This window comes from Nicotiana sylvestris, chromosome 6 (genome assembly GCF_000393655.2).
Source record: "Nicotiana sylvestris chromosome 6, ASM39365v2, whole genome shotgun sequence".
Classification (NCBI taxonomy): domain Eukaryota; kingdom Viridiplantae; phylum Streptophyta; class Magnoliopsida; order Solanales; family Solanaceae; genus Nicotiana; species Nicotiana sylvestris.
In genome coordinates this window covers 118,990,823-119,003,048 of record NC_091062.1, presented here as the reverse complement: position 1 = coordinate 119,003,048, position 12,226 = coordinate 118,990,823, and the positions used below count along the sequence as shown (strand labels likewise).

At 33.2% G+C, this 12,226-nt stretch overlaps 1 non-coding gene across 1 annotated transcript; it reads right to left on the bottom strand.

Moving 5' to 3' along the window:
* Positions 1 to 3,011: 3,011 nt before the first annotated feature.
* Positions 3,012 to 3,118, bottom strand: LOC138872250 (small nucleolar RNA R71). The gene has a single exon (XR_011400717.1). It is a non-coding gene; the product is annotated as a small nucleolar RNA R71 (small nucleolar RNA).
* Between the last annotated feature and the right edge of the window lie 9,108 nt (positions 3,119 to 12,226).

Genomic DNA, 12,226 nt, shown 5'->3' with positions numbered 1-12,226 from the left:
TGCAACCCGATCCGTAAATATATAATCCTCACAATCAGGTCCCCGGCCTCTCTCAGTCATTAACCTCACAATTAGACCCTCGGTCTATCTCAGTCATCAACCTCACAATCAGACCCTCGGTCTATCTCAGTCAGCAACCTCACAATCACTCGGGCCTTCGATAAAACAAGGAACTCAACCCAAACAGTTTTCACATTTTAAGAAGTAAAGTGATAAAACCAGATTTAGACAATAAATAGGTAAACCCTGACTGAGGATATGCTTTCAAAACAAATAGAGTGAGAAAAAATAGTGAAAATGCCCCTAAGGGTCTCAGCAGGTCGGCACAAGGCCCCAAACATGGCATACAACCCAAAATATAATATGAATCTCTAAAATATGGAATATCATAAGATTTCAAATCAATTACGCGACTTAACAGTCGTACGGGACGGACCAAGTCACAATCCCCAACGGTGCACGACTCCACGCTTGTCATCTAGCGTGTGCGTCACCACAAAGTAGCACAACGATGTGAAATCTGGGATTTCTGATGAATATAAAATATTTACTTATTATATATTATTAATATTCAACTTTAAATAATATACTTAAATTATATTTCATATTTTGCCTCTTTCTAACTATTTTTGCACAAAAAAAAGATTATAAATAACAGAAGAAAAAGATAAAATGCTCGATGAAAGTCTGCTATGGTAAGCACAAGAATTGAAATGGGAAACGAAAGCCTATAATTGAAGCTTGGACACATCCATGCTCACTCCTCGGACACATCCAAGCTCACTCTTCAGACGTGTCCAAGCTCACTCTTCAGACGTATCCAAGCTCACTCCTCGGACAAATCCAAGCTCATTCCTTGGACACGTCTAATCATTTAATGCTTGCAAGATTTGGCTATAAATAGAATTCAATATTGACATCGGAGAGGAGAGAAGAAGAAGAACTACTTTTATCTAAAATTTTGTTTTAACTTCTTTCTTTAACTATTTTATTTTCTTTTAGTAAGTTTTAGGATTTTCTAAGAGTATTAGAAATATTCTAGAATTCCTTTTTGTTGTGAGATTTAAATACTCCATAATGGAGTAATCTCTTTTGTTGGGATAGTTGATGAAACTTGATATATATTTTTATAATATTATTTCAGTTTTAATACATCCTTGGCTTGAAATTTTTATTGTATAATTCATATTGTGCTGAAATAATGGTTTCTAACTAATCATTATTATCACTTCTATATATTTTATTTAAGTTATTCTTATATTACTTTTGTAATTCCCATGGAGCAAAATTAATATATAATAACCAATGAATAAAATAGTAGAGTGAGAATAATTTTTTGTAAAACTCTTATTTCAAATCTGTAATCTTGTTTGTCTCAATTTTAATTCTCACGGAAGAATTGTTGTAGGCAAGATAACTGATTTTTAGTAAAAATATTCTCACGACGTTTTTACTACCTTTTAGCACAATTCAAGCAAGAAAATATTTCGGTTTGATCGTCACTAGTTTTAACTCAATTAATTAAACAACCTCACGGAGTGCTATTAATTGACTTTTTCTTAGTGAACAAATATAATTGTATTCGCAATAAGCAATTATTCTTTAGAGAAATACATTGTAATAATATTATCAAGTGAATTCAACGATTCCCAACTCTGTAAATTATAAATCTTTCAGAAATTGTTTGCTTTGCTTTAATTAATTAACAAGTTTTAAAACTCACCTTTAATCAATTTGGTTCTCTCAAATAGTAGTAAAAATATTAAAAGTCTGTAGCCTAGATTAACTAATCTCTGTGGGACGATATCATAAACTATACTAGAATTTGACTGAGTACGAGCAGAAAAATCCTATGCACATTGGTCTCGTCAATTTTTTGGCGCCGTTGCCAGAGATTGGCATACATCTACTTCAGATTAAATATTTTGGTACTAATTTGGGAACTTACTATTAGTATTATTATCTTTGCTATCAATATTTACTAAATATTACTACTATTACAAGTACTAACATCTTATAGAAGTGTTATTATCATTTATCCTTCTTATCATCATTATAACATAGCAGTTACTATTATTAATACTAGTACTACTTGTAACTATATTCTATATTAGTATTATATTATTATTTTCTATCATTAGTTACTGTTACTACTTACTGATTTCGTTTACCATTTTTTTTCTTCATAACATCTATTGCTAATTAGTACTAATATAATTACTATTATCATATACTAATAATAATAATAATAATAATAATAATAACAACAACAACAACATTATCATACTACTATTTTTATTTAATCGCTTATTATTTTTGTCATCTTTGTAATCTTTGTTGTCCTTGTTATTCATCACTTTCTTTTAATTACTCTCTTCTAAGTACTACTACTACTACCACTGTAGGAGTTAAGTTCAGTTTTTTTTTTTTAGAATTTTGAGTAGTTTATGACATGCTCTTCTATAAAAGAGTTGGTCAATTACGATCCTGAAATTGAAAGATCTCTTCGATTGCGTAGGAAAGGACAAGCATTATATTTCCAAAGCATAGCTTGTGAAGGTATGGAGAATCAAGAAGTAGAAGACATTCAACTACCAGTCCATGTAGAGGATCAGTTTGATGAAGTAGCACAAAGGCCAACAAACAGAATCCTAAGGGATTATGCTAGACCTGACCGCTTCAATTGTGAATCTAGTGTTAGAAAACCTCCAGTGGCAGCCAACAACTTTGAAATTAGGACTGGCCTGATTCAAACGATTCAACAGTCTTGCATCTTCAATGGAGACGCAAGTGAAGATCCACACAGTCATTTAATTGACTTTTTGAAACTTGTTGAAACAACTAAGTATAATGGAGTACCTCTTGAAGCTATCAAGTTAAGGCTATTTCCTTTCTCTTTAAAAGGAGATGCCAAGACTTGGTTGCGAAGTTTGCCACAAGGTTCCATCACCACATGGGATCAAATGACTCAGACATTTTTAAACAAATATTTTTCCCCTGCTAAAACTACAAAGTTAAGACAAGACATCTCTAATTTCTTATAGACTGACACTGAGTCAATTTATCAAGCTTGGAAAAGATTAAAAGCAATGTTAAGAAAATGCTTACACCATGACATTCCTGAACATATGCAGTTGTATATTTTTTATCACGGGTTAAAACCCTCTTCTAGAAATGTGATTGATGCAGCTGCAGGAGGTTCTGTAATGGGAAAAACCACGGAGGAAGCATTGCAATTGTTGAACGAGATTTATGAGAATGCCATCCAATGGCCATCTGAGCGTGTAATCATCAAGAAGGCTGCTACGGTAAATCAGGTCGATGCTTTAAATACGCTAACGCACCAAATTGTTTCTTTGGCACAAAAGTTTGAAACTTTTCAGGTGAATACACAACAACCAAGTCAATCTGAGGCTTGTGACATGTGTGGAGGAAACCATCTGAACCATGAATGTCAAGCAAACAATCATAATGACGAACATGTCCATTCTGTCGGTTATAAACCGTACCCTTTTGGGAGTCCAATGGCACAAAAACATCCAGGATTTCAATGGAACAATCCAAATGGTGCAGAGAACTCTCAAAGCTTCCAGAAGCAACAAATACAAGGTCCACCCGAATACTAGAATCCAAACCATAGTCAATCAAACTTCAGACCTTATCAGCAAGCAACTCCATATCAGCAAAGACCTCAACAAGCTCATTCAAGTCTTGATGATCTTTTGTATAAGTACATTAAGGTCACTGATGAAAAGATGGAGAGCCAAAATTCATCCCTCAAAAATCTGAAAATACAGTTGAGCCAATTGGCAGCTCTTGTTTCAGAAAAGATTTAGGGTCCCTTACCAAGCAATACAGAGAAAAATCCAAAAGAGCATCTTAAGGCCATCACCTTACGATCAGGTAAGAAGCTTGATGAACCCTATGCAGACCAATCAGAACAACAGGTAAACAACGGTAAGAATGTTGAAATACCCACTGAACTATCTGAAAAGAAATAAGTCAAGAAAAAAGAAGAAAAAATATTGAAAAATTAACTCCTCTCCCTGTGACAATTCCTTTTCCACAAAAATGAAAAGAGAAAAGTTTGATAGTCAATTTGCAAAATTTTTGGATATTTTAAAATAGATTCAGATCAATATTCCGTTCACTGATGCTTTATTGCAAATGTCTTCATATGCTAAATTTTTAAAAGAAATTTTGTCAAACAAAAGAAAATTGGAAGAAGTTTCTGTGGTAATACTTACTGAAAAATGCAGTGCTATACTTCAAAATAAGCTAACGCAAAAACTTGGTGACCCTGGTAGTTTTACAATTCCATGCACTTTGGGAGGATTATATTTTGAAAAAGCACTTTGTGATTCTGGGGCTTCAATAAATTTGATGCCATTTTCTATCTTTAGAAAATTGAATCTTGGTGAAATGAAAGACATATGTGTTTCTCTTCAGTTTGCAGATCAAAGTACTAAGAAACCTAAGGGAATAATTGAAAATATGCTCGTAAGAGTAGATAAGTTTGTTTTCCCTGTAGATTTTATATTACTTGAAATGAAGGAATGTCCTGATGAACCAATCATTTTGGGTAGACAATTTCTTTCCACAGGTAGAGCAATCATAGATGTCCATCAAGGACAACTAATTTTGAGAGTTGATGAAGAAAGAGTCATTTTTGATATGCAAAAGATATTAAGATTTTCAGGAGATGAGACGTCATCGTCGTGTTTTTCGATTGACATGCTTAATTATCTTACAGATGAATTCAAAGATGATCAATTAATTCTAGACTCAATGGAAAGATGTTTGGCCAAATCTGGCACAACACAAAATGATGATCCTATCATCAGAAGAGAAACCGAAATACTAGAAAAAGATTCTGAAGATGAGAAGATCCAACCAGAACAAATTCAACCAAAAATTGAACTTAAAGTTCTCCCATCTCATTTAAAATATGTTTACCTTGAGAAAGAATTATTTCCAGTAATTATTTCATCTTCTCTTACTACAGGACAAGAAGAAAAACTGATTGAAGTGTTGAAAGCACACAAGGGAGCCTTGGGATGGACTATAGAAGATATCAACGGAATTAATCCAGCTGTTTGTACGCACAGAATCCTTATGGAGGAAAGCTACAGGACAATAGTCCATCCCCAAAGGAGATTGAATCCAGCAATGCAGGAAGTAGTAAAAAAGGAGATCGTAAAACTTTTGGCGGCAGGTATTATCTATCCCATTTCAGACAGCCCTTGGGTAAGCCCAGTTTAGGTAGTACCCAAGAAAGGAGTTATGACTGTTATAAAAAATGAAAGTAATGAACTCATACCTACCAGGACCATCACAGGATAGAGAGTCTGTATTGATTACAGGCGTCTCAATGATACTACTAGAAAAGATCATTTTCCTTTACCATTTATTGATCAAATGTTGGAAAAAATTGCAAGATATGGTTTTTACTGTTTTCTTGATGGTTATTCAGGGTACAACCAAATACCAATTGCACCTGAAGATCAGGACAAAACAACTTTCACATGTCCTCATGGAACATATGCCTATAGGAGAATGTCATTTGGTCTATGCAACGCCCCTGCTACATTTCAGCGTTGCATGTCAGCAATTTTTTCTGACATGACTGAAAAATTTCTTGAATTTTTTTTTGGATGATTTTATACTCTTTGGCAAAACATTTGAGGATTGTCTTTATCACTTGACCTTAGTTCTTAAGAGATGTGAAGAGACAAACTTGATTCTTAATTGGGAAAAATGTCATTTTATGGTTACTGAGGGAATTGTTTTAGGACATAAAATCACTGTTAAAGGGATAGAAGTTGATAAGGCTAAAATTGATCTTATAGCAGGATTACCCCCTCCCACAACTGTTAAAGGCATCAGAAGCTTTCTAGGTCATACAGGTTTTTACAGATAGTTCATAAAAGACTTTTCTAAGATTTCAAAACCGTTGACTAACCTTTTGATGAAAGATATTAAGTTTAATTTTTTAGGTGATTGTTTGAAAGCATTTGAGACCCTTAAGGAAAAGTTATCAACCACCCCTATAGTTGTATCCCCCGACTGGAATCAACTTTTTGAGGTCATGTGTGATGCTAGTGATATAGCAGTTAGAGCTGTTTTAGGCCAGAGAAAGGATAAGATCTTTCGTCCCATTTACTATGCTAGTAGAACAATGAATGAGGCTCAACTAAATTATGCCAAAACAGAAAAAGAGTTACTAGCAGTAGTATTTAATTTTGATAAGTTTCGATCTTATTTGATAGGAACCAAGGTCATTATTTTTACTGATCATGCAGCTTTAAAATACCTCTTAGCAAAGAAAGATGCTCGACCTAGATTGTTAAGATGGATTTTACTTCTACAAGAATTTGACCTTGATATAAAAGACAAAAAGGGAACAGAAAATCAAGAAGGTGACCATTTGTCTAGATTGGAAAATCCTCCCTTGAGTTTAGCGAAATAAAGGAAGAATTTCCTGATGAACACATTTTCTCATTTAACTCAATTGAGACTCAACCACCCTGGTTTGCAGATATTGCAAACTACTTGGTTGGAAAATGGACACCCCAAGATCTCTCTTACCAGCAAAGAAAAAAGCTTATATCTGATGCAAAATATTATTTGTGGAATAAACCTTACTTGTTTAAAAATTGCGCAGATGATATCATTAGAAGATGATGAGATGAGAAAAATTTTATATCACTGTCATGATGGAGCAATTGGAGGACATTATGCGGCAAATCGAACAACCTTTAAAGTTTTGGAAGCCGGATTTTTCTAGCCGACTCTCTTTAAAGATGCCCGAGCATATGTTGCACAATGTGATAGGTGTCAGACAACAGGTAACATCACTAAGAGAGATGAGATGCCATTACAATCAATACATGTATGTGAAATATTTGATATTTCGGGAATAGATTTCATGGGTCCTTTTCCTTCTTCTCATTCTTTTGAATATATCCTTGTGGTTGTGGATTATGTCTCAAGATGGGTTGAAACCATCCCCACAAGGAAAAATGATACTCTAACTGTGTGCAATTTTCTCAAGAAAAATATTTTTACTAGATTTGGCACACCACGAGTCATCATTAGTGACCAAGGGACTCATTTTATGAATAGCCAATTTTCTGCTTTGCTGACAAAACATGGTGTGCCTCATAAAACAGGAACAACATATCATGCTCAAACTCAAGGGAAAGTTGAAGTTTCCAACCGTGAGTTAAAAAGAATTCTCGAAAAAACGGTTGGAATCTCAAGAAAATATTGGTCTTTAAAATTAGATGATGCATTATGGGCATATCGAACGACATTTAAAACGCCAATTGGAACATCCCCATATAGATTAGTCTTTGGGAAAGCTTGTCATTTGTCAGTTGAATTAGAACACAAAGCTTTTTGGGCACTAAAAGCACTAAACTTTGAATTAGCCTCTGCTGGTAAAAATAGTTTTTTTCAGGTTAATGAGTTGGAAGAACTGAGATTAGTAGCTTATGAAAATGCACGAATTTTCAAAGAAAAAACAAAAATTTGGCATGACAATTTGATCCGACAGAAAAGTTTTCAAATGGGAGATCAGATACTTCTTTACAATAGTTGACTCAGGCTATTCCCAGGAAAGTTGAAATCCAGGTGGACAGGTCCTTACAATGTTACAGATGTAACTCCATATGGTACAATTGAAATTCAGCAAAATAATGGAGGAGACAAGTTTAAGGTGAATGGACACAGGCTAAAAATGTACTTTGGAGGATATTTTGAGCAAAATCCGTCGGTCACTTTGATAGACTAATGAATTTCAAAATTAATAAGTCGAGCTGACGACGTTAAACTCAGAACTATGATACCCTACCCGTAGCCATTGAGGGTGAAGTAATGGAGCCTCATAAGTCTGATACATATTTAGGTAATTAAATGCTTAACCAATTAATCTGGTCAATATCCAGGTTATTGTACAACCGGAACATCTCATGAAGGTCTCTACAAAAATAGTGTCACCTACATAAGAGTAACTCCATGGTGATCGGTATGCCTAAGTAACTGGTTGGTTAGCCATTTAATAATTCAATTCGAATGCTGGCACAAGTAAATTTTCTGGTCTATATTCATAACTAGCACTTTATGGCTGTTAAAGTGTTAAATTAGTTCAGTCTATTACATATAGAACATGTGTGGTCACAGTTTCTTTCAAACTTTCTTCTGTGATTGTAAATTTGAAAGTCAAAAAGATTTTATTTTATTTATATATTCTTATTTTCAATCTAAAAAAAAATATATTTATAAAAAGGATTTTCTAATATATTTATCTATGCATAACTAATTTTCTTTAGTTTATAATCATCCTTTATTCGTAAGTATTGCTCTTGTACGGTTTTAAAGTGTTAAGATAAAAGTTTACATACCGTTGAACATAATTTTTTTCATTTATGCCATCTAACTTTCAAGTTTGTGAAAGGCAAAGGATGAATATCTCCAAATATGAGAAATTTTTGAAATTGAGAAGCATTATGATCACAGACAGGTAGAATCAATATAATTTAGCTAGAACTTGCCCCAAATGTCTATCGAGACGAAATTTCAGACAACATTGATTTTTAAAAATTAGGCTTTCTTTGTTTAAATTTTTTTTAGCCTCTTTATTCCGAAAAGAAAAAAAAAATTGTACATATATATCCTTTTAGCACCCAAATTTGAGCCTTCAATTTCTTTGTTACACCATCATGAAAAGAAAAGTAAGAAAGAATACAAAAGTAATATTCTTACTCTTTCCAAGCTATCTATAATTGAGAAGAAATGGTTATCAAAGCAAGGGATGGAGAATTATCAAAAAAAAAAGAAAGATGAAAAACATGAGCATTCTGAAAACTGTGCTTCATGTATATATGAATGTCCCATACAAAAATACAAAAAAAAAGTGTATATTCTTGCGAAATAAATTTGTAGTTAACAAAATAATTAACTCTTATGATAACGCTAAAAGATAAGTCACTATAAATATATCCTTTACCCTTACCATCATTAAGCCAAATATTACAAAACCAAAAAAGTTCTAAGAAGATTTTAGAAATCAACGTTGATCGTATATTAGTGGAGACTGACATGAAAGGCAAGCTTATGAAAAATTTGAGAAACTCAAGAGTTGTGATCATAAAGCTATCAATCTCAAAAGGTTCATCATGAATACGATATGCGAAATTTCTTTTGCTAAATAAAAATAGAAGCAGAAACAAGGTATAGATTTGGTGAACTTGAAAAAAGTTATTGGCGTTGAACTTTATGTGAATTTTTATTTTTTTAATTTTTTACTTTACAAGAAACAATAATTACTAATAAAGTTATTCTCCTCGAGGACTAGCAAGGATTCAAGCATGGGGGAATTTGATGAATATAAAATATTTACTTATTATATATTATTAATATTTTACTTTAAATAATATACTTAAATTATATTTCGTATTTTGCCTCTTTCTAACTATTTTTGCAGAAAAAAAAGATTATAAATAACAGAAGGAAAAGACAAAATGCTTGATGAAAGTCTGCTATGGCAAGCACAAGAATTGAAATGGGAAACGAAAGCCTATAATTGAAGCTTGGAGACATCCAAGCTCACTCCTCGGACACATCCAAGCTCACTCCTCGGACACATCCAAGCTCACTCTTTAGATGTATCCAAGCTCACTCCTCGGACACATCCAAGCTCATTCATTAGACACGTCTAATCATTTAATACTTGGAAGATTTGGCTATAAATAGAATGCAATATTGGCATCGGAGAGGAGAGAAGAAGAAGAACTACTTTTATCTAAAATTTTGTTTTAACTTCTTTCTTTAACTATTTTATTTTCTTTTAGTAAGTTTTAGGATTTTCTAAGAGTATTGGAAATATTCTAGAATTCCTTTTTGTTGTGAGATTTAAATACTCTATAATGGAGTAATCTCTTTTGTTGGGAAAGTTGATGAAGCTTGATATATATTTTTATAATATTATTCCACTTTTAATACATCCTTGGCTTGAAATTTTCATTGTATAATTCATATTGTGCGGAAATAATGGTTTCTAACTAATCATTATTATCACTTATATTTATTTCATTTAAGTTATTCTTATATTAATTTTGTAATTCTCACGGATCAAAATTAATATATAATAACCAATGAATAAAATAGTAGAGTGAGAATATTTCTTTGTAAAACTCTTATTTCAAATCTGTAATCTTGTTTGTCTCAGTTTTAATTCTCACGGAGGAATTGTTGTAGGCAAGATTACTGATTTTTAGTAAAAATATTCTCACAAAGTTTTTACTACCTTTTAGCACAATTCAAGCAAGAAAATATTTTGGTTTGATCGTCACTAGTTTTAACTCAGTTAATTACATAACCTCACGGAGTGCTATTAATTGACTTTTTCTTAGTGAACAAATATAATTGTATTAGCAATAAGCAATTATTCTTTAGAGAAATACATTGTAATAATATTATCAATTGAATTCAACGATTCCCAACTCTTTTAAATTATAAATCTTTCAGAAATTGTTTGCTTTGCTTTAATTAATTAACAAGTTTTAAAACTCACCTTTAATCAATTTGGTTCTCTCAAATAGTAGTAAAAATATAAAAAGTCTGTAGCCTAGATTAACCAATCTCTGTGGGACGATATCATAAACTATACTAAAATTTGACTGAGTACGAGCAGAAAAATCCTATGCACATTGGTCTCGACAGTTTCAAACCCTTAGGACAGTATTTATAATCATTACTTACCTCAATCCGAGCAAAATCCTACTCCGAAATGCCTTTGCCCCTTGAATCGGCTTCCAATCGACCCAATCTAGCCACAGTTAATTCAATTCAGTAAATACTAATTATAGGAACTAATTCCATAAGAAAATACTAATTTTCCAACAAAATCCGAAATTTAACTCAAAATCGCCCGTGGGGCCCACGTCTCGAAATCCGACGAAACTCACAAAATCCGACAACCCATTCAACCACGAGTCTAGTCATACCAAAATTACTATATTCGATAACATTTCGACCCTCAAATCCTCAAATCTATCCAAGAGGGTGTCACACCTCCTTTTTGCCTACACCCCCGGAAAAAGGTGTATAAGGGAGTTTTTCCAACTTAAAGTGACAATCGAAACGGGATTATTTTATTAAAAGATTCAGAGTCGCCACTTGGGATAATTTACAGTGTCCTAAGTCACCGGTTCAAATCCCGAGTCGAGAAAAAGGTTGACTCTGTATTATAGTCCGCGAACCAGAAATCCGGGTAAGAAATTCTGTTAACTCGGGAGAAAGTGTTAGGTATTCCCGAGTTCCGTGGTTCTAGCACGGTCGCCCAACTGTTATTATTGGCTTAATTATATGATTTTAAACAATTATGAACCTACACAAATTTTAACTTTTTAACCGCTTTTATTCATTTTTTAGAGAAAATTGCAACGTCATTGAAACACGTCTCAAACCACGTCACATAAATACACCCGCGATCTTTGACATATTTTAACATCGTTGTGATTTGGATTTGGGTCACATAAATGCACATCCGAATTTAGGAAAGTAATATTATTAAACTAACGCGCCTAAAGCAATTTCATGTTTGCAACTTTGCGAGGGTCATGAAATTCACTAAATGGCACACCTCGAGTTCTAAGGATAAACAAAATTAATTGGATGAGGGCCATGCAATTGTCATTTTTGTTTGGCATGGCGCACCTCAGCTTACTCTAATTAGAGCATTTCTAAATTAATACATGAGGGCCATAAGCTATTCTTGTTTAATATGGCACACCTCCACTAACTAGATTAACCAAATGAAATTTGAAAAATCTATGGCTACTTTTAAGTCAATTCTCAAACCCAACTTATTAATTATAAAGCTATCTATAATTCATCTTTCAATGCTTGGGCCTAGATTGAGGCCTAAGGGTCAACTGCAAAAGTAAGAGTCCAGAACGCCAGAGCATGTAACCCCACTGGTCCATGTCTTCTGATTTAGGCCCAAGGGAACCCCCAATCTCCGAAAGAGCATACATTAAGATTGCAAGACGTCCAAACAAGTCAAAGGATGTTCCCTTGCTGGGCTTACTTAAGCACAAATTTCAGACACACAAAACCATCGATGGCATAAACATCATCAGAATGCAAGTCTAATTGAGACATGCCATTGTATTAATGATTTCACCTCTAAATTTTAATATTCAAGCACAAGTTATTAACA